This window comes from Natator depressus, chromosome 19 (assembly GCF_965152275.1).
Source record: "Natator depressus isolate rNatDep1 chromosome 19, rNatDep2.hap1, whole genome shotgun sequence".
In the NCBI taxonomy this organism is placed as follows: domain Eukaryota; kingdom Metazoa; phylum Chordata; order Testudines; family Cheloniidae; genus Natator; species Natator depressus.
In genome coordinates this window covers 3,068,544-3,089,576 of record NC_134252.1, presented here as the reverse complement: position 1 = coordinate 3,089,576, position 21,033 = coordinate 3,068,544, and the positions used below count along the sequence as shown (strand labels likewise).

Sequence of the window (21,033 nt, the reverse complement as noted above, 5' to 3'; positions counted from 1 at the left end):
GCAGGCACACCCCGGCTGAGGTGTCTCCCTGGAGTCAGGTCATGAAAATAACAAGCATCAGTGTACTTAGACCTGGGCAGTTTAACTGAGTCTCTTCCTTAAGGCCCGATCAGTGTCCTGTATGTCCTGGGGGTGGGCCATTTCTGGCACTCCAGGAGGGGGTGGAGGGAGGGATTTGTCACCCCAGAATAGTGCTGGGGTGGAGCATGCTGAGCAAAGGGAATTGATAGGCACTGTCTCTTGCTCCCACCTCACCCAGACTGGCCTCCTCTGGGTTGGTAGGCACAGCAGCGGTGCTAACTGGTCCCTATTGCTTGCCCTTATGAGTGCACCCAGCCAAGCTATGGATCCTTCCTTCCCAGCACCTTCTCCCCCATCTAGGGCGCTTCTGCTCAGGGTGCTGCCTGAATCATTTGAGGCCTGACCCTGTGAGAACACCAAATGCTTCCGGCCAATCAGGGGGAGTGGAGCGCGCTCAGCACGTGTCCTTGGTTAAAAGAGAAACGGAGAGGCAGACAGAACACACACATCAGCTGAGCACTGGGACTCGCTGCTCATACCCACAAGCCGATTTGGGAAGAGGAGTTTGCAAAGTTCCTCCCAGGAAAGCAAATGAAAAATGGAGGCCGTGTCTACACTACAAAATGAAGTCGACCTGACTTACATCTGCATACAGCTGCTGCAGTAATTACATCGCTTGTGCATGGCGTCCCCACCAGGAGCGCTCGCACAGATTGTGCTGTCAGTGTGGGGCATTGTGGGATGGCTTCTGAAAGGCAGCAACAGTCGATGTAAGGAACACCGTGTCTACACTGACACTGCGTCGACCTAACTACATCGACATTGACTCTACGCCTCTTGTGGAGGTGGAGTTATTAAGTCAGCGTAGTGGGCAAGTTATGTTGGCAGGAGCAAAATTTTAGTGTAGACATGTCCATGGTTAGGTCAATGTAAGCTGCCCTGCATTGACCTAACTCTGTACTGTAGACCAGGCCAAAGATAAGCCATGAATGTCAGAGACTAGAGCTGGGAAATCAGACTTCTATCTGCAGGCTGGTAACAAACATCCCACACACTTAACAAAAGGTTTCCAGAGAAAGTAAGCTAGGCGTCTCCACCCTCAACCATCCAAGGACAGAGCCATGAAAGGGAAACCTAGCCGGGATCTAAATGTCCCTTCTGAGTGGAGAACTAGGGAGAAAGACAGATCTCCAGGGTTATTTCCAGTCTCCTGAGCTCTTATGGAAGTGCCTAAGTGCAAATAAGAGGCAGCATGAACAAGGTGACCTATGTCATGAGGCTGTAATCTAGAAAACTATTAAACAACACTGGAGAGAGATTTCCTGGAAAAGCACCAAGGCTGGGCTCAAAAGGAGAAAATTATTTTGTGGCCTCTAACCCTGAGGTTAGAAGTTTCAAAGGAGAGCTAAGAAGCTGGCCAATCCTCAAAGAGCTGCTCATGTCCCATGGGAAACATTCGTTTAGGAAAACCTCTGCTTGCAGGTCATAGATTTTCAGCATCTTTCACTCCCTCTTTTTTTATTACCAATGCTACTGATGTGAAAATAGGATCTTTCTCACAGAGTTGTTCAATGAAGGGAAGAAGTGAGGAACAGTGGCCAGGGTAAAAGGTCTGGGAATCTCTTTGTGAGACTGTAGGTGAGTCATTTCCTCGTTCTGTGCCTCAGTTTCCCCATCTGTAAAACGAGGGAAACTATTGAAGCTGGACAAACATTTTTGTCAAAATTTTGGATTTCATAAGATTTTCAGCCACTCTAGAAGGTGGTGAAGAAAACAATGCTAAATTGTTCTGCAAGAAATTTTCACAACACTTTTTGGCTGAAATTTGAACAATTATTGACCAACTCTAATGATGACACTTCGCTTCCTATGCAAAGCCCCTTGTGCGCTAGAGATGAAACATGATTAAAGGATGATGCGTTATGATTATCTGCTTTTTTCTCAAGTGATCTTGTAACTGTCACTTCGTGATGTCATAACTATCGCCAAAACCAGCTGATACAGCTGCAAAAGAAAACGCATCCTGCAAATCCAACGTTACCCCCATGATAATATTCCCCCTTGCTTGGATGAACTCCAGACCCAGTGCAGCAAATGAAAAGGCACCAAAAACAAGGGGTAATTGTGGACAGCAAATTGGATGTGAGCTTGCAAAACAACTTAGCAGCAGAAGAGATCTGGCTGCGTGTGTGAGTGTCACATCCCGGGGCCACTCTCTGTCTACAGTACTGTGGTGACCACACCTGGAATATGGGGCCAGATCCTCCCGTGGTGTAAATTAGCATAATTCCATTGAGGCCAATGAAGCTATGCAGGGGAACCTGGGCCATTGCATTCAGTTTGGGGCACCTTTATTACTAGAAAGATGTCGACACACTACAGAGAGCTCAGAGAAGGGCAACAAAAATGGCAAGAGGATCCGGGAAGAGAGAATGAAAGAGCTACACATGTGTAGCTAAGTGGGCTGGAACCACGATGACTCCTCTACGTATAATTAGCAGGCATACACACCAAGGTGGGAGGGAGAGGGAATATTTAACACAGACAAATGAGAGTGACGGGATGAAATCAAACATAGGTCAAACATCTGGAGAACTTCTTACATGCATGATCTCTAAGACAGTGGAGGAATCTCTCAAGGGAAGGGACTGAAGCCCAGTTGTTGGGACGTTTAAAACTAGACAGGAGTAGCCACTAGAAAATACGTTGAAGGAAAGATGCTTGCTGCGGCCTCTGGGAGACAGCTTGGACAGGACCTAGCACGAGGCCTCTGTCTTCCTGCCTCTCTGGGAGGGACCATATGGGTGATGACTTAGGATGGGGAGAAAAACCAGGCGTGCTAGAGAGCGGAGCAGGCATGTTTCCTCAGGGCCAGCTGAGTCTAGCTGCTCCCTATGGGCTTTGGGAAGAGGCTGGAAATCCCTTTGGTTTTGCTGTTCATGACGCCGGGGCCGGATTCAGGACTAAGCTTAGGGGAAGCTGTGTGATTGGGTGCATGGGGCATAGGCCAGGCAGTCAGGAGACCTGGGCTCTATTCAAGTTGCTGCCCATTCCCCCTCCCACTGCCTGTCTATTTAGACTGTGAATGCTCCAGGGCAGGGACTGTCTCTCCCTGCGGGCCTGTACAGCACCTAGCCCCGCGCTCATTTGGGGGGTTACTGTAACACATAGAACAAACCATACTGAAGAGTCACTCTGCCACGCTCAATGGAGTTGAATCAGCAGGAAGCTGGTGTGAGTCAAGTCTTTGGGCCTCGGAGCCTCCTCTCCAGCCTCCTGCAGCCCTTTGCCCACTCCCACAGGGCACAAGCAAGCCAGATGGCAACCCTCACAGCCTGTTTCTGGGGCCCCTGTGTACCGCCTTGGTAAGCAAAGGCTGCTTCTCATCTCCCCACGCACCGCAGCCTTGCCTGGCTTTAGACTCCGCATTCTTCCCAAAGCTCCAAATCTTTTGCTTAAACCAGAACAGCGACACAGTAACGAGCTCCCAGCTGCAAAGAGCTCTGGGGTTTGGCCGGTGTCATGTGCATTTTTCCCTTGCAGTCCTTGAGCTGAACCCCGGGCACAAATCCAAAGTAAAAGCACCCATGCCAGAGACAAACGCAAGGCTCTGATTATTGCATTTCAGTGGGTCAGTACCAAATAGAGCAGGGAATTAAAAATGCAGAAGGCTCAGACCTGCTGCTTTATTTTAAGTCAAACAAGATCTCTGCTACCAGCTTCCTAGACTGGCCCACAATGCAGCTCTGCACAGAGCAGCTAGCTGAATGGGGCGGGTGCATACGTCACCCCCAGCCTGGAAGCTAAGAGACCAAGAAGTCGAGAAACACTCTTAAGCTGACAGCTCTCATTATTGCACTTACAAAACAGGCAAGAAGAATGAGCTTTCTGGGTCAGGCTCCAACACTCCCATATGCTCTGCTCCCTTCTGGACACTCAGGCGGGGCCTGGCTTTCGGAGCTGGGAATCTGCCCCACGTAAGCTGCCAAGCGTCCAAACCCGATACAAACTGTACAGAGCTGACGTGGGATTCGCTTCCTGCTTCCTGGGTGGATGATGAGGAGTCACGTGCTCGCTGAGTTCGCATCACCCATTTGGGCCTGGCCTTTCAGCGATGGGGAGAGGGGAGCAGCAAGCTGCATTCAGGATGCCGCAGGCCGAGTCCAGTCACGCCTGCCATACGCCCACATCTAAAATCCCCATTCACATCCACCTGTTGAGTCCCCACTTTGCTCACCTACCCCGAAGCAGAAAAAGTCCCCTAGCCATTACACAGAAGGGAATTTGTGCTGTGCAGTGGGTTCTCGTCTCAGCCAGCTCTGCCACCCACCTTCAGCTCACGGGGAAGTCACTTCTCCCCTCTGTTCCTCACTTTGCCCTGTCTGTGAAATACCACTAATGATCCCGACCCTCCCTGGACAAGGACACGGAGATCTGTGGCTGGAGAGCTCTGTATAGGTGCCAGGGAATCACTCACTATTCTTTGCAGAGTCCATTGTTGAGGATTTAACACCAATATCCTGAAGTGCAGATGCTCTTCTGGTCAGTCCAGAGTCTAATCTCTAGCTCCTGGCAAACACCCAGTCTCTGGATGTCTGCACATAAGCAGCCTTTGGTTTGGAGTCACCTGTCAGGGAACATCGCTTCGGCAATAACAAGAGGCTAAATACTCACAGGCTCAGGGTTTAATACAACCGGTGGCATCCTTCATGCAGGAGGAGACAAGCTCAGAGATTGTTGCAAATGTTCCTAGTCTGTGTCAGTCCTTGCACGAGAATTTGTGCAGTGCACAAAGACAAGAAAAGGCAAAGTTTTGAGAGCCCTTTCCGGGGAGAACAACCACACCTCTGTGTCTCTGGATCAACTGGCTTGCAAGAGGTTTTACTGATTATTTCAAGGTGCTGTGCAGAGAGATTAAATGTGAGGTCCCTGCCCTGGGAAATTGACAATCTGACCCAGGCCAGATCCTGCAGACTCCTAATTACACCTTTACCTCCCCCACTGCCCTTTCTAGCAAAGCAGCTAGTGACTGCATTGACCTCGGTCACACACATTCACCAGGGGGTGTATAGGTGTGACCCAGCCTAGGTTTGTTGGAGGGAAACCCTCATTGGTATCTTATATACACTGCGAGGCTGGGGGGCCCTCTGCTCCCAGGGAAATCAATGACAAAACCCAGGCTGATTTCAGGGGAGCCGGATTTAGCGGCCAGAGGTTAAAGGCTGGTCTTTAGCCAGTTTGTAGCTCTTTTCTCCAAGATGAGCTGAGAGGAGCTTGGATGAACGCTCCGGCCCATCTCCTCCCCTGGTCAGCCGGGTCACAATCCTCCCCCACTTCGCTGGGGCAGGCAGGGTCACGATGGGGAACACGCCCGCACTTCTCAACCGGGAGGGGCTCGGGAAGATCCCCAGGAAGGCTTCTCTGTTGGGCGGGTGAATAGCCCCCAGCCTTGTGGGGAAATAACCTTTCCCAGGTCGCTCTCCAAACAGAGATCCTCTCTTCCTGGCACTGGCTCTGCAGCCTGGGTGAAATCCAATCCGGGGCGGGACGGCACACAGAGGGAGCTCACTGAGCTTCGCAGAGGAAGGAGCATCATGTTCATAGGATATTTCCCAGCCTGACAATGCCACACCAGTTATCCCCACACTGGGGTGAACCAGGAACCCTCTCTCTTTGGCGCCACCCTCTCATGGCAACGAAGCAACAAGAGCCCACGGGAGGCAGCATGGCCCGGGGGGTAGCACACGGAGTGGGACTGCAGAAACCTGGGGTCTATTCCCAGCTGCGTCAGTGATGTTCTGGGTGACCCTGGACAAGTCACTTAAGCTCTCTATGCCTCAGTTCCCCAGCTGTCAAACGGGAATAACCTTTGCTTTGTTAGTTTAAGATTGTAAGATCTTCAGCCAGAGACTGTCTCTCACCACACGTCTGTTTTGCGTCTAGCACAATGGGGCCTTGATCTTGGCTGGGGGTTGCAGATGCTACTGTAATACGCTTAATAGCAACTGCTTGATAGTTTCATAGTTTGGGCTGAGAGGACTGTCCATGCTCTCTGCAGTTCTCTCCCTTGGCCCTGCAGAGACCACAGTGACACCAATTCCTTTCTTGCTGCCCAGCACAGTCTGCCCTTTGCTGAACAAGGGGCAGATGTCCATTTTTAGACATGCACAGATCCACCTCCTGTACTTCCCATGATCACTGCAGAGCTCCTCCAGTGTTAACACGGGTGCCATGTGCAACCATAACCCGCTGGCAGCGTGCGCCATGCCATGGCAGCTTGGCATTCCCTAGGATTCACCTTTCCCACTGTTCAGATTCACACGCCTCTACGGTCTGCTCACTATCACCTCATGGTCTTGCTTGGTCAGAATCTAACCTGTTGGTAGATGCCGAGGGGCAGCCTGGAAGCCAGTGTCTGGACCTTTTAAATCTCAATTTCCTCTCCGGGCTGCTTTAACCCCCCGTTCTCCTCTGTGCATTAAAACACACGGGAAAGCTCCAACTCAGTGTTTTCCAAACAAGGCTCCATTTGCCTTTACAGCTGCCTGGCCTTTCGCTTGCTGCTGCACCGGGGAGGCATGGGAGGGGGCACGGGGCCAAAGGCAAATGGGTACAAGTGAGTTTGCCAGGACCCCGTGTTTCATGTGCTGCAGTGTGAGAGCTCTCTAACAAAAGGCAGAGAGCATCATTAGCGCCACTTTGGTGGGTGTGGCGGGGGGGGGGGAGAGTTTAGCTCCTCTCTTCCAGGAGACCCCCTTGCAGAAGCCAGGAGGATAAAGCAGACAGTGGGCTTTGCCAAACCTGCATCAAACGCAAAACAAAACAGCCGCTTGAAAATAGATCTCTTTGGCTGGATTGTGGTGAAGAGCTGTCAGCTCAGCGGCTCGAAGGACGTTGCATGTTTCCAGTGACAGCCGTGTCTGAAAACAAGCTCGCAGCTCCGAAATTCCTTTCTTGAGGGTGTTTTGTTTTGTTTTGTTTTGGTTTTTGCACTGAGGATTGGAAACAGATGCATTTTAAATAGATCCTGTAAACCCTCCCGCCATGCATTTTTATTCCCTTAAGTAGTTGGGGTAAGTGGGCTTGAAAGGGAAAGACGGGAGCCTTCCAGACTTGCCCCATCTTCCCTGCAGGCAAAATTTCCACCACTAAGAGCTATGACTGCCACGGTGGGGCCAAACCATACCCTGAAGTTACAGTTATGAGTCTATTACAGGCATGATTGACAGGGCAGGAATCACTGGCTAGTTCTGAGATCTGAAAGACAATAGCTGAAATGGGGATGGATGCTTCTGCAGTTTACTGTGTATAATCTCACCCATGTGCTGTACGATCCTGCAGAGCTCATCCTGATGAGAAAGGGGATGTTTTCTATCAGAAGCTGACTGAACTGTTGCTGTAGGTTATTAGGCAGTGAGCCTAGTACTTAGGGCAAGACCCTGGGCACCAGGACTCCTGGGTTCTAGTCCCAGCTTTGCGACAAAACTTGCCGACTTGGTCTTCATCTGCATGAGAAATTCACACCTGTTTATTCTTAAATCAGTTTTAAACCAAGTTAGTCAAACAGGTACAAGCCCCCGTATAGACACACGTAGTTCAGTTTAAGAGTGGGTTGTTTCGGGTGAGGTTAAACCGATTCCCAATTGAATGACAGGAAACCAAATGGGCTTGGTTTAAACCGAAATAAGTGTGTCCAGGCAGCCTTTTGCACTAATTTGGATTCAATTTGGATTCAAATGGCACCTTTTCAAATTGCAGGCCAACCCTTACTATACGTGTGAGCAGCACCTACCACATTGGGGCCCAAGCTTGGAGGGGGACTTTAGCCACGACTGCAATGTAAACATTGCATAATAATGACTGCAAAGCAGTTCACTGTCTTCGTAGCTCTGAGATGTAGATTTTTACGCGGCCTCTTCCAATGCCTGAAAACGCTTTAATTTGTTCATCTTTCACTGTATTTTAACACACGGCCAAGGGCACCGAGCACACTGGGTGGGTGATCTAACATCCTGGCAGCCGGTAGAGAGCTAAAATTTGCTCTCCATTGTGAATAAACAGCCCTCAGAGACAGGTGAACCTGACAGCTCTGTCCAGACACACCTTTACTCTCCATCAAGCCGCTGTGTTTTCTAAATGAAGCACAATGAGCCAACATGGCTGCCCATTGGCTGCACAGTTCTTTGTGCATCACAATACAGGCGGTTGGTCAATTGCCCAGGCTCAGCTGGCTGCAGGGCTGAATCAGCTGTGCAGAAATTGGGCATGGACAGCATCTAGCCAGCTACTTACAAAAAACTAACAACTTATTGTCACTAGTGAACAAATAAGAAGCAGAGAAGGATTCTGGGTGGCAGGAGCTTCCGTTCAGACATATTTGTGCAGCTTCCAGCGGAGTGGGGGCTCCGTCCTGGCTGGCTTCTAGGTGCTATTACCATATAAAAGTGAACGGCTAGGGGTGATGATGACGACAATACAGGGCAGTTTCTCAGCTCTGCTGAACTCAATGGAGCAACCCTGGTTTACACCGGCAGAGAGCTCCGCACACAGTATTTAGTACTTCTAGGGCACCTGTTGTCAGATAAAGGCTTTTTAAAGCCCGTCCGACCTACTGGCTAACATCATGACAGGGTCAATTTAGGGGTGTTTTAGGGAATGGGGGGGAGAGTGTTTTTAGGGCATTACATTAATTGAAGTGATTTATACAAAGCCCTATTAGCCCCCAGCCCTGTATTTTGTAGTTCCACCCTGCTCCGCCCCCCCAGCCCCCCATCAAAACACACAGCGGGCTTGGTTCCTGCTACTGGAAAAGTGAACAAGTCAGATGTCATCCAAGCCCACATTGCTGGGCAGCCACGTGATTCCTCTCCCAGAGCCCCACGGCCTGACATCAGCCCCTACTCCCAGGGATTCGTTTGCGATAAATAACCCCCATGTGTTTCGACTCAGGAGGACGACGAGGGGGAAGTGGGCAGCGGCAGCAGGCTGCCGAGTTATTTTATTTATGGCATTCTATCACCGACTGCATGTGCCATAACACGTCCCTCTCCAGTACCAGGCTCCTCGCTGCTGGAAGCCGCCTCGCTCAAAGGCCATAATGTACAGATGACACAGGTAGCGTTCCAGTGGTTATCCCAGAAAGGGGGACAGGGAGAGCTGTTCTCCATCTGACAACGCAGCTGCAGCGCTGTTCCGAGGCATTTCCCCTTGCTCCCGCTGCGTGATGGAAGCTGATCAGTGAGCTGCATAATGTGCTACACCAACGAGATGCTGCAGCCTTTCACATACTGCATTCGTTCTGGTTTCCTTTAATGAGACTGGGTCGCCATTAAATACCCTGTATGATGAATACCTTGCCCCTGCAGTAATGTACATACGAGATGCTTTTCAAGCCAGACTGTGTAGCGCATGCATTCATTTTTATACATGTGAATCCTCCATTGCACGCCTGCCGCTCCTGGTGTGCCTGCTCATATAGGGCCTATGTAACCCACGCTTACACAGTGTGGTGCTCTCCTGTCTCCCTCCAGTGGCTGGGCTATACTGAGGTTTACGAGTTTGCTACTGGCTTTAGCTCAGGCACTAGCTGGTTTTAGATACAAAGGTCCCAGGTACAATCCCTGCTACTGTCGACCCTTGTAGGGCATCACGTTCTACATGCATCACCTCTGTCACCCCAGACCTTGAGATGCACACGTCAAGACCATGCAGAAATACTCACAGGCTATGGAACCTCTGGCCCTTATTGTCTTCAGCTGGTAACAGAGATGGCCTTTGAGTGCTATGTGCAAAGGGTGATGGCTGTACACTTACTACCACATTGACCCTGCATAAATCAACTGCACAAGAACTGTTTAGGACCCACTGCTGCTCACTTAATGGGTTGAATCTGGCGCCTGCTGCTGGAACACCTGCCTTTTTAACCTCATAGGATCAGAACCCATTAATACTTACCCCACGTCGCACGGGCATCTCCCGCTGACGTGAGCTCTGTCCCCACATGGACTCCAGGGCGCGATTCTAAGCCAGGGGTCAGCTATTACTTTTGGAAAATGCCCTGGTACATCCCAGCAACCCAGGCCTTGTCCTCAGCAGGATTACAGCCACTTGCCCTCTACGGGTGCAGCAACACGAATCGTGCTACTAAGCGTCTGCACGAGAGGCATGCACTGGTACAATTTCACCAGCGTCGGGGTAGAGAAAACCTCCCTTTTGGATGGTTTCACATGCACATTATCAAAGTCCAGTGGCCCTTTCTCTGTGTTATGGCCAAGTGCAGCGGATTCCGCTTGCATTCACAAGGGACTGGGATACATGCACGAGGAAAAGCAGCCAGGTAACACCACTTAACAGTGAGATAACCAGCTGCGTTATTCTCACCAGTCAGCAAGGCCACCACTAATTAGGCTCAAGTGGCTGCTCATAAACCACTGCACCAGGTACACTAGGCTCAATTTACAACTAATCAGCAGAGAGTGTAACAATTAACCCTTGAAGCCCTGCATGCAGTCAGCATTCAGGTGGCTTTGGTCTAATTCTCTTGCTTAGCTACTCCACTGTAAGGACACAGTCATGTACTAAGTGGTTACAGAGCAATTTTAATTCGGTGTCTGTGCAGCTTCAGGGACCATGCCATTGCCTGATTGCTGCTGCGTGTCTATGCTCTGCATTGCACATGAATCAAAGTGCACTGGAGGTTTCTGGGGGTTACTGTGCCTCTGGAGATCTGGGCAGACATTAATAATGGGTCCCTGAGGAGAATGTCCCCTAACCATTCAGAAGGGCGGGAGGGTTGGAATTTGAACCAAGTTCCAAATTTAGCAGCCAACATATCACTTGAATGGGACAAACTAAAATTCCATCTTCCAAACCGCCTGACGAGGAGAGTACAAGTTGAGGTCTCTGGTCTGTGGCTTGGGCACATCTGCTGGTATAAATGCAGCTGCGTTCAGAGCTCCCCACTGCACCGATGAGCATTCTGGACACCTTAGAGAGCGCTAGGTCTGGATTAGAGCAGTGGGCTGCAAGTCAGGCTTGAAGGGTGTTGGTGGAGCTGGCTGTGGGGATCCCACAACTGGAATAACGGGGAGACTGCAAGCTGGGACCCAAGGCAGAGCTGGGTGGGGCCAGGACTGCAGATCAAACATTGAACTTCACAGGCAGAGCTGTGGGTGGGGAAGTTTGCACAGCACTTGGCCACAACATGTCTTGTTCTAGCCAGTGCTATGAATGTGTCATCTCCGTGATCCCCAAATCAAACAAAAACACAACCACTGTGTTTGGGAAAGGTAGCTGTGCCCGGCTCAGGTGGCTTTATCCACAGCGGGGAGCCCAGCCATGGTGTAGCTGCCCTGATGCTGATCCTAGTGCGGGCCAAGGGAACTGCTATAAACCCCAGTTAGCTCCAGTACAGCTGACCCGGTGTCACGCAGGTGCGAGAGCTCCATCACCTGGGCAAATGGCAGCTGTGGAGTTTGCACCAGCGAGGCTGTCACTGGAGAGAGCGCGCTTTGGGCCAGGAACTGCCTCTTTGCTCTGAGTTTGTACAGTGCCTAGCGCAGTGGAGTCCTGGGGCCCACGGCCAGGGCTTGTAGCTGCTACAGCAATACAAATAATAATCACAGTCATGAAAAATCACCAGTACACACCAGACGTTTGTACACCAGTACACTGGTGAAAAATCACCAGTAGAGACCCCGGTGTTCTGGGCACTCAGCCCTACATCCAAAAGACAGTCAGTGCAGGAACGGATCTCGACCCACACTCCGACTCGGTGGCTAAAGGCTGTGGTGCGAACCATGTGGCACGGTCAGCTCCAGACATGGTCTGTATGTGCCCATCCCATGACAAACACTCATTAAGCATGGCATCTAACAGGGGCGCCCCAGGACAAAGCCTTAGTCTGGCACAGGGCTATCTCTCTGCAACCAGTTCAGCAAAGGACACTCCCCCAACTCTGCCTGTGTTAGGCTTGCTCCCAGGACTCTGTGTGGCAGGATATCCCAAAATGCATTGCTCCACATACTAATAGTGGTCCTCTGAGCATGCGTCGTCCAGGTGCATTTCTTACTGAGGCACTGTGGGATAGCTACCCAGCATGCACCCGTGCTAATGCAGCACGGTCGCTGCAGATGCACAAATGCGGCTGTGACTGCAGAAAAGCTGCCGTATGGAGGGAAACTGGATGGTGTTTCTTATAAGGAACCGAATGGCTAAGCTTCTAACTGGTTACAAAATCACAGCTGTAAGAGATGAGGACAGAGCCTTGGAGACTGAGAAGGGAAAGGGAAGCCCTGCAATTGATGGTGGTGCTCAAGGGAATAAGAAAATTAAGCTATGTCTGGAATTTCCAGATGGGCCCCGCTTCTATTTCGGCATCAAAATAAGTGGTTGGATTGTCAGACGAGCTCAGAACACTGGGTGATGGGAAAATCCGGCTCTTACTTTGGTGCCTAAATGGGAGATGAGCTCTTAAATGTAGCCCTGGCCTGTTGTGAAAATGTGGCCGCTATGTCTCCCTGCAGTTTACAAGGCCTGAAAAATAATCTCAAGCCCCAGATCTTAGAGTGGCTGGTCACAAACTCAGAAGTGTCCCAACACCCAAAGAAATGAATGCGAATAAAGCAGACTGTGAAAATAAAACACAAATGGAGAGGGAGGGGGAAGAGATAGAGAAATGAACGAGGCAGAGGTGCATGGGTCTTACCAGGTAAGGAAAATAAATAACTCACTGACTCAGGGTTTTGTTCTCTTTTATAGAGCAGAAACTGTATTTTTACAGCTGCAATCCCTTAAAATGGGATTCCCCCCCCCCCCTTTTAAACAAATTCCCGCAACATAATGTATCATAAAAACAAGCGTTCCTCTTCTAAACCCCAAAGACAGAGAAGTAATAAAATCAACACTGCCCTCTCTGCCCCAATGACAGAGGCTTGTTTAAATAAACAGAAAGAAGAGTCTGTCTCTTTAAACCGCTCTGTAAGATGTGACATAATCTGCACTCACAAGACAGCATGGACTGTAAGACACAGGAACTGAATCACCGGCTGCAGGGGCGAGTCCATACCAACCTGGGTGCAATGCATGGTGATTCGGACACTAGCCTAGTACAGGCAGGTCATGCTTAGCCCTCAGCTTGGATTTGCATTTACATTAATTCACGGCAATGTGTGTAAGGGATGGAAAACACACACGGAGCAGGCCAGGAGATGTAATGTACACCCATAACTTAAATTTAGATAGAGGCCCCTTTTGGAATAAAAACAGAGAGCATGTCTCAGCATCTGTTCTGGGGAAGGGGAAGTCTCCTTGGATGTCTGGTAACTTGATGGTGCAATCTTTCTATTTCAGCTACTTATTAACTGCCCCCAAAACTTTGTGAATGCAGAGCTAAGGTTGGCTAGCGGTGCCACAAATGTTGAGTTCAGCTACATTCAACCTCCTGAAAATGAATTATGGTACATGACTCCCCTGCAAACACAACCTTTACTCTGCCCCCTGGAGCTGGGAACAGCCACTGGGAACAGTTCACGTATAGTACCGCCACAATATGCTGTACTAGATGGGTCCGGGACACAGAAACAGCAATGTTCCTTTGAGGACATGTCACAGATCACACTTGCAATGTGCCCCCGGGGGCAGGGCAGTGCTCTCAGCCCCATATTGCAGATGGGGGACTGAGGCGCAAGAGTCTAAGTGACTAGTCCAAGGTCACTCAGAAAGTCTGTGGCAGAGCTGGGACATGAACCCAGGTCTGCAGCTAGCTCCCAAACCACGGCACCAGCCTTCCGGTCTCCTACCTATAGGCCACATTCCCTCACACTCTTGGAATCAGCAATCCTGAGAGTAGGAGGAAGGGTGGGTTTCCTTTCCCCCTTAGCCTTCAGACACAGCACATTCAGCAGCAGCAGACATACCGTAAGTTGGCTCTGAGCAATACCATTACAGGCCGGTTTCCATTCCTGCATGCCACCAGGCCGTGCCGGGCAAGTGCCGGCTTTCTGGGCCATGTCTTTCCATCTCTAGGAGGTCATTCGGGGAAGCATTGCCAGCAGAGTATGTGCATCAAAGCTACTTTTACAAATGTAGCTGGCTCGCGATCAGATGTCAGGCTTGCTAAGTGCTTAGCCCCTGAGACACCCACACTCAGACCCATTGATGTTTATAAAACCTCAGGGAGGGAGAAAGCTCGACAAACCGCTTCTCAGACCATGAACCTTGGCAACTGCGGATCACGTCCCAGGTCTAAAATAAATCTGCTTAAATGGGGTGTGAGAAACAAGCCATCGCTCACACGTGACAAACGCCCCTGCCGCATTTTCCAGCCCCTTCAACTTCATGGGGCCAAATCCAGCCCTGGTGTATGCCTGCAGAAGTCAAAGTCTGGACCCATTCTCTCCGTTCTTTTTGCCCGAGGAAAGGCACAGGGAATAGGGACTTTTTATTAAGTCCAGATAGAAAAAAATAAGGATGATTATGGGCCTTATCTTGCAACCCTTACTCACGTGAAGTAAGCACTACATAATCGGGGCCAGGGGGACAGGCAGCAGTCCCTTCTGTGGGACCTTACAGACCCAAGTCTGTATTTGCATTACAGCCACTACCCATTGCTATCTGAGTCTGGGATTTTTGAAGGAGTTATATGCCTAAATTCAATGGGAGTTAGCTGGATGCATAATTCTCAGTCTCCTTTGAGCCTCTGCCCACTATAGAGAGAGACTTGACCTGGGCCTGTGAGAGCCCCCTGATGTTTGAGAAAAAACCCCTAGAATTGTTTATTAAGTGTCAGGTTTTGCAAAAGAAGTTTGAGTTTTCTAAAACAATCCCTCCCCCCCCGGTATGTCAAAGGAAATTCACTCGTCATGACAACTTGCACACTTGCGTATTTCTAACTAAATGGCAGTGGAAACAAAGATCCCTGTTTGCAAGTTGTTCTGGCCTTGCTTTCTGGAACTGCCAGGGGACTAGAAACCCAAAAGAGTCACGTTTCACCCATCAGACCTGAAATCCAACAGTTCTGAGTTCTATCCAGACACTGCTGGGGTTTTTGGTTCTGAACTAGGCCAAGCAAGTTCTCACTCGCTAATTTATTTCTGGTTAAAATAAATTAGCTCCCATCTCTTTTCCTCCCCTCCCCTCCCCGTCCCAAATTGCCTTTCTGTCCCAGTAAATAGTCTGTGAAGAGTATAAAACCAGAAACTTGTTGGCTGCTCAGAATTTCACAGATTCCCAGCTGTATAACAAAGCAATGAGCTAAAATGCCAGCTACGAGTGAGGAAGACTGCTGAGAACTAAGACTTAGAAAAATAACTAAGGTCAAAGTTCCTGGCTTCCTAGGTAGCCCCCAGTCCCAGGGACAATGATCCTGTAAGTGGAGATTTAAGAGAGCAGGAGATTCAAGCCAATATGAATTTACAAGGTTGTAACACAAGCTTCCTTGTCCCAGAGTTGTAAAGTATCACAGCCCAGACCTTGAAGAAAAACAACGCAGGTCCCCAGGCAGGGATAAACAACACGGGATGCCGAATGGAACTCTGAACTTGTCAGGAGTCCCTGCCACAGCCCATTCAGGGTGGGCGAGTTTGACTGCGTTGATGGATTTGTCTAAAATGGAGATAATGCGTTTCATCCGCACACAATAAAAAGCAGGACAGTACAGAGGAGCAGGGTTTTACTGGTGACCCTACCTGACCTTGGCAAAACAGGGGGGAAATATACGTGGTCAAGCCACATTTCTCATTAATAGCTGGACACCCAACCCATCTTTATATGGGAGAAGAAACCCAGAAGAGGTAGCAGTCAAGGCAGGGAGTGACAGCCAAGGAAAGCCCAGCAGCGCAGGAAGGTAAAGCTTTTGTTTAGAAAAAGGGAGCTAGCTCCTTTCCCTCTCTATGCTACCGGGTGCCTCTTATGTGCTGATTTTTATCCTCCTTTCAAAATTAAAACCACCACTGACTGTGAATTAAGAAATCATACCCCGGCTAACTTCAGACAACCCCCTGAACGCCGAGCCTGCTGCACATTTCGGAGACTCAATGAAAGGTTAGACAGCACGTCCTGTTATTTATTCTAGGAAGCCTCTCACATGACTGGCTTGAGATCTCAGAGCTACCTTAACCACTCCATTGAAATGCCATTGCCTGACAATATTCTTTTTTGCAAACTAGGTTCCTACCAATAAAAGCAAACGTTCCTCTCCCCCGGCTCAGTAGCCCGAAGGACAGTGCATCACGACACAATACGAGCCATTCAAAGTTTTTGCACAACCCTGCCCTTAGCCTGCTACCCATAATAGGGGTTAAATACATGCTCACTCACTGAGCTTCAAGAGAGTCTCGATTTTCCTGAACACTAGATGGGGGACAGAGGGAAAAAAACCTGCCTGGAAAGGAGCTGTTGTTGGAAACGAAGATGCAAGCCTTTCCTCTCTCGCCCCGCGTTGGAATGAGAAGTCCCGAGAAGCTGGGTTTGTCTTTCACTCACCGACGGTATCCCGGAGCTGCCGTCTCTTGAGTCCAGCCTTTCCTCCCTACTCGCCGTAGCAGGACTTCATCGCACACTGAATACTTTTATTGTCCTTTGCCAAGCAGTGACGTCGACCCACTTGCATGTTTTCTCTAAACACTGGCATGCTCTGCTCCAGGACAAAGTGCTCGGTTTTAGCAGTTTGGAAGGGTTCTGGTTGGGGCTGGGGAAGGGCGGGGGGTTGCCTGAACTTAGATTTCGTCTTAGAAAAGCCTTTCCCCCCAGAGTGGTGCCTTCATGCAGGGTTGTGCTGCTGAAGGCAACTTGAGCTTCACACCTGTCTGGAGTGGGAACACAGCAGGCACAGCTCATGCAAGGGGATTTTCTCCTCCTTGGAAAGCCTTGCTTGGCAGTATAGCCCAGTGGCTAGAACACTGGACAGGGACACAGGAAACCTGGCTTCTATTCCTGGCTCAGCCACTGGCCCGCTGGGTGACCTTGGGCAAGTCACTGCACCACTCTGTGCCTCAGTTTCCCCATCTGTAAAATGGGGATAACGACGCTGATCTCTGTTAAGCACTTTGAGCTCTACCGATGAAAAGTGCTAGACGACAGCTAAGTATTATTATTTCCCCACTGCTGTTGCTGTGTACACACTGCCTTGGCTCGGTCAATTGTTCTGTCTGGTGGGACGTTTGCTGCTCGGGTGCACGCTGTGGGGTTGATTCATTTTTTTAGATACAGGTCATACTTGTAAAAACAACTCCAAAGATGTCTTCTGGCCAGGATCCCCTTTTTGGTTATAAATCGAAATAAAATGTCAAAGGGCTGGATTGCAAACCCTCCCGAGCAGTCCTTTCCCCAGTGTAAAGAACTGCTCACCAGGGTGAATAAGGGATTCACAAGCCTTGAGACAAACTTCAGGTTCTTCCAGCCCATTGCTCTTTCTTGCAGCGATTGCTCTTGATTCTAATGCCCTCTCAAGGTGACCGTATCTAGGCGGTGGAAAAAACCAACAGGAATCCTTCCTAATCAGGCTCATTCTCTGCTCCAGGCCCCCAAGGACCATGCCATGGCCCCAGCAGAGTGCAATGATTCAGCAAACCTCACCATCTCTTTGGTTAGACTCCAGGGCTTGGCCCGCTGCCCACAGCCAAGCGCTCGGGTCGTGCTGTGTGAATGGCAAGTGCTGGATCTCAACTGTGCTGCTATTTACCATTCGTGGGAGAACAAATAAATAAATCAGGAGAAATCCCAGTCCATAAAGTTCCCATTAAACTCAAAAGCAGAAACAGCTGCCGAAGTTGCGAGTGGCTTTTCTAGCAGAGTTCAACAGCTGGGGAGGCAGCAGAGGACAAGCCCGGGTGACTTTGCCGAGGAGATGTGCGTGCCATGGGGCAGAGGAGGGCTGGCTCTACAAGCGCCAGGCAGGATTACTTACCTTGCGCTAGCCAAGGTGGAATAGAAAAGGTCTCTCCTCTCCCCCCTGCCCTCTGGACTGCAAAGGAGACACTAGAAAGGATCAAAACATGCATTCCTCTGTGGAGAAAGGTCCCTCTGTGACTGGAGGGTTTCCCATCCTTGCTCAAGTCCCCTCTGCCAACAAAGAATTGGCGTCTGCTTGCTCCAAGAGGCGTCTTTGCAATGCACTGGTGTCCTCCATACAAATAGCCCATCACATCCCTTCCCTGACTCCGACTCCTCCTTTATTAATTAGATAAATAATTAATTGCATTAAGTTTTCCAGGCCCTCAGAGCGAAAGAGCCTGAGACTTGCCCAGGGAAGCTAATTAGTGCTTTGGTCCGAGGATGCCCAGGGAACAGTCAGTTGGCACTGGGTACCAAGCTCTGTGCCAAGAGGAGAGGGCTTCTTCACAAAAGCAGGCTCCAAGGTCTGAACCCTTCATGTCCCTTGATGCAAGGGCCCTATAGAATTTAATAGGCAAACACTTTTCTATTGGGCTTTTGTGTTTTGGGGACCCTCCTACAGAATTTCATAGAGAATCCCACCCCTGCTATAGAAGCCTGATGAGGTTCAACAAGGACAAGTGCAGAGTCCTGCACTTAGGATGGAAGAATCCCATGCACCGCTACAGACTAGGGGCCAGTTCTGCAGAAAAGGACCTGGGGTTACAGCGGACCAGAAGCTGGATATGAGTCAACAGTGTGCCGTTGTTGCCAAGAAGGCCAATGGCATTTTGGGATGTATAAGTAGGGGCATTGCCAGCAGATCGAGGGACGTGATCGTTCCCCTCTATTCGACACTGGTGAGGCCTCATCTGGAGTACTGTGTCCAGTTTTGGGCCCCACACTACAAGAAGGATGTGGAAAAATTGGAAAGAATCCAGAGGAGGGAACAAAAATGATTAGGGGACTGGAACACATGACTTATGAGGAGAGGCTGAGTTGGGATTATTTAGTCTGCGGAAGAGAAGAATGAGGGGGGATTTGATAGCTGCTTTCAACTACCTGAAAGGGGGTTCCAAAGAGGATGGATCTAGACTGTTCTCAGTGATAGCAGATGACAGAACGAGGAGTAATGGTCTCAAGGTGCAGTGGGGGAGGTTTAGGTTGAATATTAGGAAAAACTTTTTCACTAGGAGGGTGGTGAAACACTGGAATGGGTTACCTAGGGAGGTGGTGGAATCTCCTTCCTTAGAAGTTTTTAAGGTCAGGCTTGACAAAGCCCTGGCTGGGATTTAATCGGGGATTGGTCCTGCTTTGAGCAGGGGGTTGGACTAGATAACCTCCTGAGGTCCCTTCCAACCCTGATATTCTATGATTCTAAGCCTACAGGACGCTTAAAAAACCAGACAGACACTACACAAAACCTCGGCTTACGTTTGGGGCTTTCTACAGTCCCCTCCTGAATTTCTATAGGACCTGGTGCCCTATTGCGACCCATAAGGCTCTTCTCCCAGGGTGCATAGCCTGCTCTTCACAAACTGGAGAGTTTGCCTTTTCCATGGGCAGGTCGAAGCAGGCATAAAGGAGCGTGTGTGTACGGAGAGAGAGAATGTAGGTGACCTCATTGGGACCCCGAAGGCTATTTAGCAGCGAGTTTGTTAATGGGCCCATAATAAGTCAAATACAATCTTTCAGGAGAGTGAAAGAAGCTGTCCCTGTGAAATGCTGTGACAGCGCTAAGTACCCCGCTCAGCAAAGCATTCCAAAAGCGAAGCAGTTTAATGAACACCCCCCCACCACTGCCCCGCCCCGTTAGACTTTCAGCTTCCCTTCTCCTATCCACTGGGCTGGCTTGCTCTGCCTGAACAGATACACATCTTTGTATTACATGGTTTCCATGCAGATGAATGAGTGGCCAGCACAGTGCCCGCATAATGACCACTGTGGGTCAACAGCTTTTCATGGTGACAACTCCATGAATAAAGAATCCGCGTGTTATGCGCCATTATCCCAAACAGCGTGTGCTGCATTTTAACGCGATAACCGCTTAAGCTGCCGCATTCCTGCTCTTTCTGAGGGGCCGATTCAGAGTCAGTCAAGCAGGGGGGCTTTGAATGATATGAATCCCCCCCATGGCTACCTTTCCCTTGCTACTGTTATGATAAAACAGTTTTTAACGGTGCTGGTTTCCTCCTCTCTTTCACCCGGGAAGCTCTGATCAGTCCAGGGGATCATGGATGGTTTGAAATGATTTTCTACACTCTCAAAGGAAGCGGCTTTGGGACCTGCTAAAGTGATGCTACAGACTCTGAGTCAGGAGGCCAGAGCCGGGAACAGAGTCCAGGTCTCCTGAGTCCCATGCCAGGACCCTACCCTCCAGTTTAGGCCACACTGCTTGTCTCTCAGCTACTGAACACCCTGTTAGATGGTTTCAGCTCGGCTTCATTCAGTTCCACAGAACTCCCAGTGATGGAACTGGAGAGCACATCACTGGCACAACCTGCTACTTCAGCACGCCCAGCACCCGGTGTAATAGGGCATAACAGCCGCACACCACCCATTTCTATTCTCCGTCCTAGGGTGGCAATGCAAAGTGGACCCTCTCTTCTTCCACCAGACTCTAGCCAGGCCAAGAAACAAAACACCAGAAACTAGAACAGGGGCTGACGTTAAATCACCATTTCATGGAGCAGAGCGGCTGGGATACAGGGAAAAGCAGCCAGCAGAGCTCTGGGACCAGTTCCCCGCGAGTTTGATGGAAACGAGGGTAAACTCAGCACCTGGCAGATGGGACCGAGTGGAAGGTGCCAGCGTTCCCAAGCTTTTCAAAGCTCCTGGCATCTATTCAGCTTTCGTTCCTATGCAGCAAGACACAAACGCTTTGAAGGAGGGAGCCTTCCTGCCACCCCTGCTTTGTTTGCAGAAATGCAGCTAAGCCTGTGTATTAGCCACTGGCACAATTTTCACCTACTTTGGTTTGCAAAACTGCACGCGACCATTTATTAAACCCAGAGCTGCGGGAAGGGGGCAGGCGAGGGCGGGGGGAGGAGAAGAAGAGTCAAAAATAACCCATCTGTTTTGGCTCAGTTGTGGTTTCACTGTATTCTGGATGCTAGATCAAGTCAACCTGTGTTATGTGGA

The 21,033-nt window shown here is 49.9% G+C and overlaps 1 protein-coding gene across 4 annotated transcripts in view; it reads right to left on the bottom strand.

Annotated features, from left to right (window-relative positions):
- COL8A2 (collagen type VIII alpha 2 chain) overlaps window positions 1-21,033 on the bottom strand; it is a 138,524-nt gene that overhangs the window by 31,961 nt on the left and 85,530 nt on the right. Inside the window, exon 1 of one of the 4 annotated variants that reach the window (XM_074934685.1) lies at window positions 16,399-16,547. The exons of 2 other annotated variants lie outside the window; for them this stretch is intronic. The gene's annotated coding sequence lies outside the window, so the exon portion shown is untranslated. Of the gene's footprint in view, window positions 1-16,398; window positions 16,548-21,033 lie in introns of those variants that run through there. One more of the 4 variants, XM_074934686.1, reaches the window with a different exon arrangement.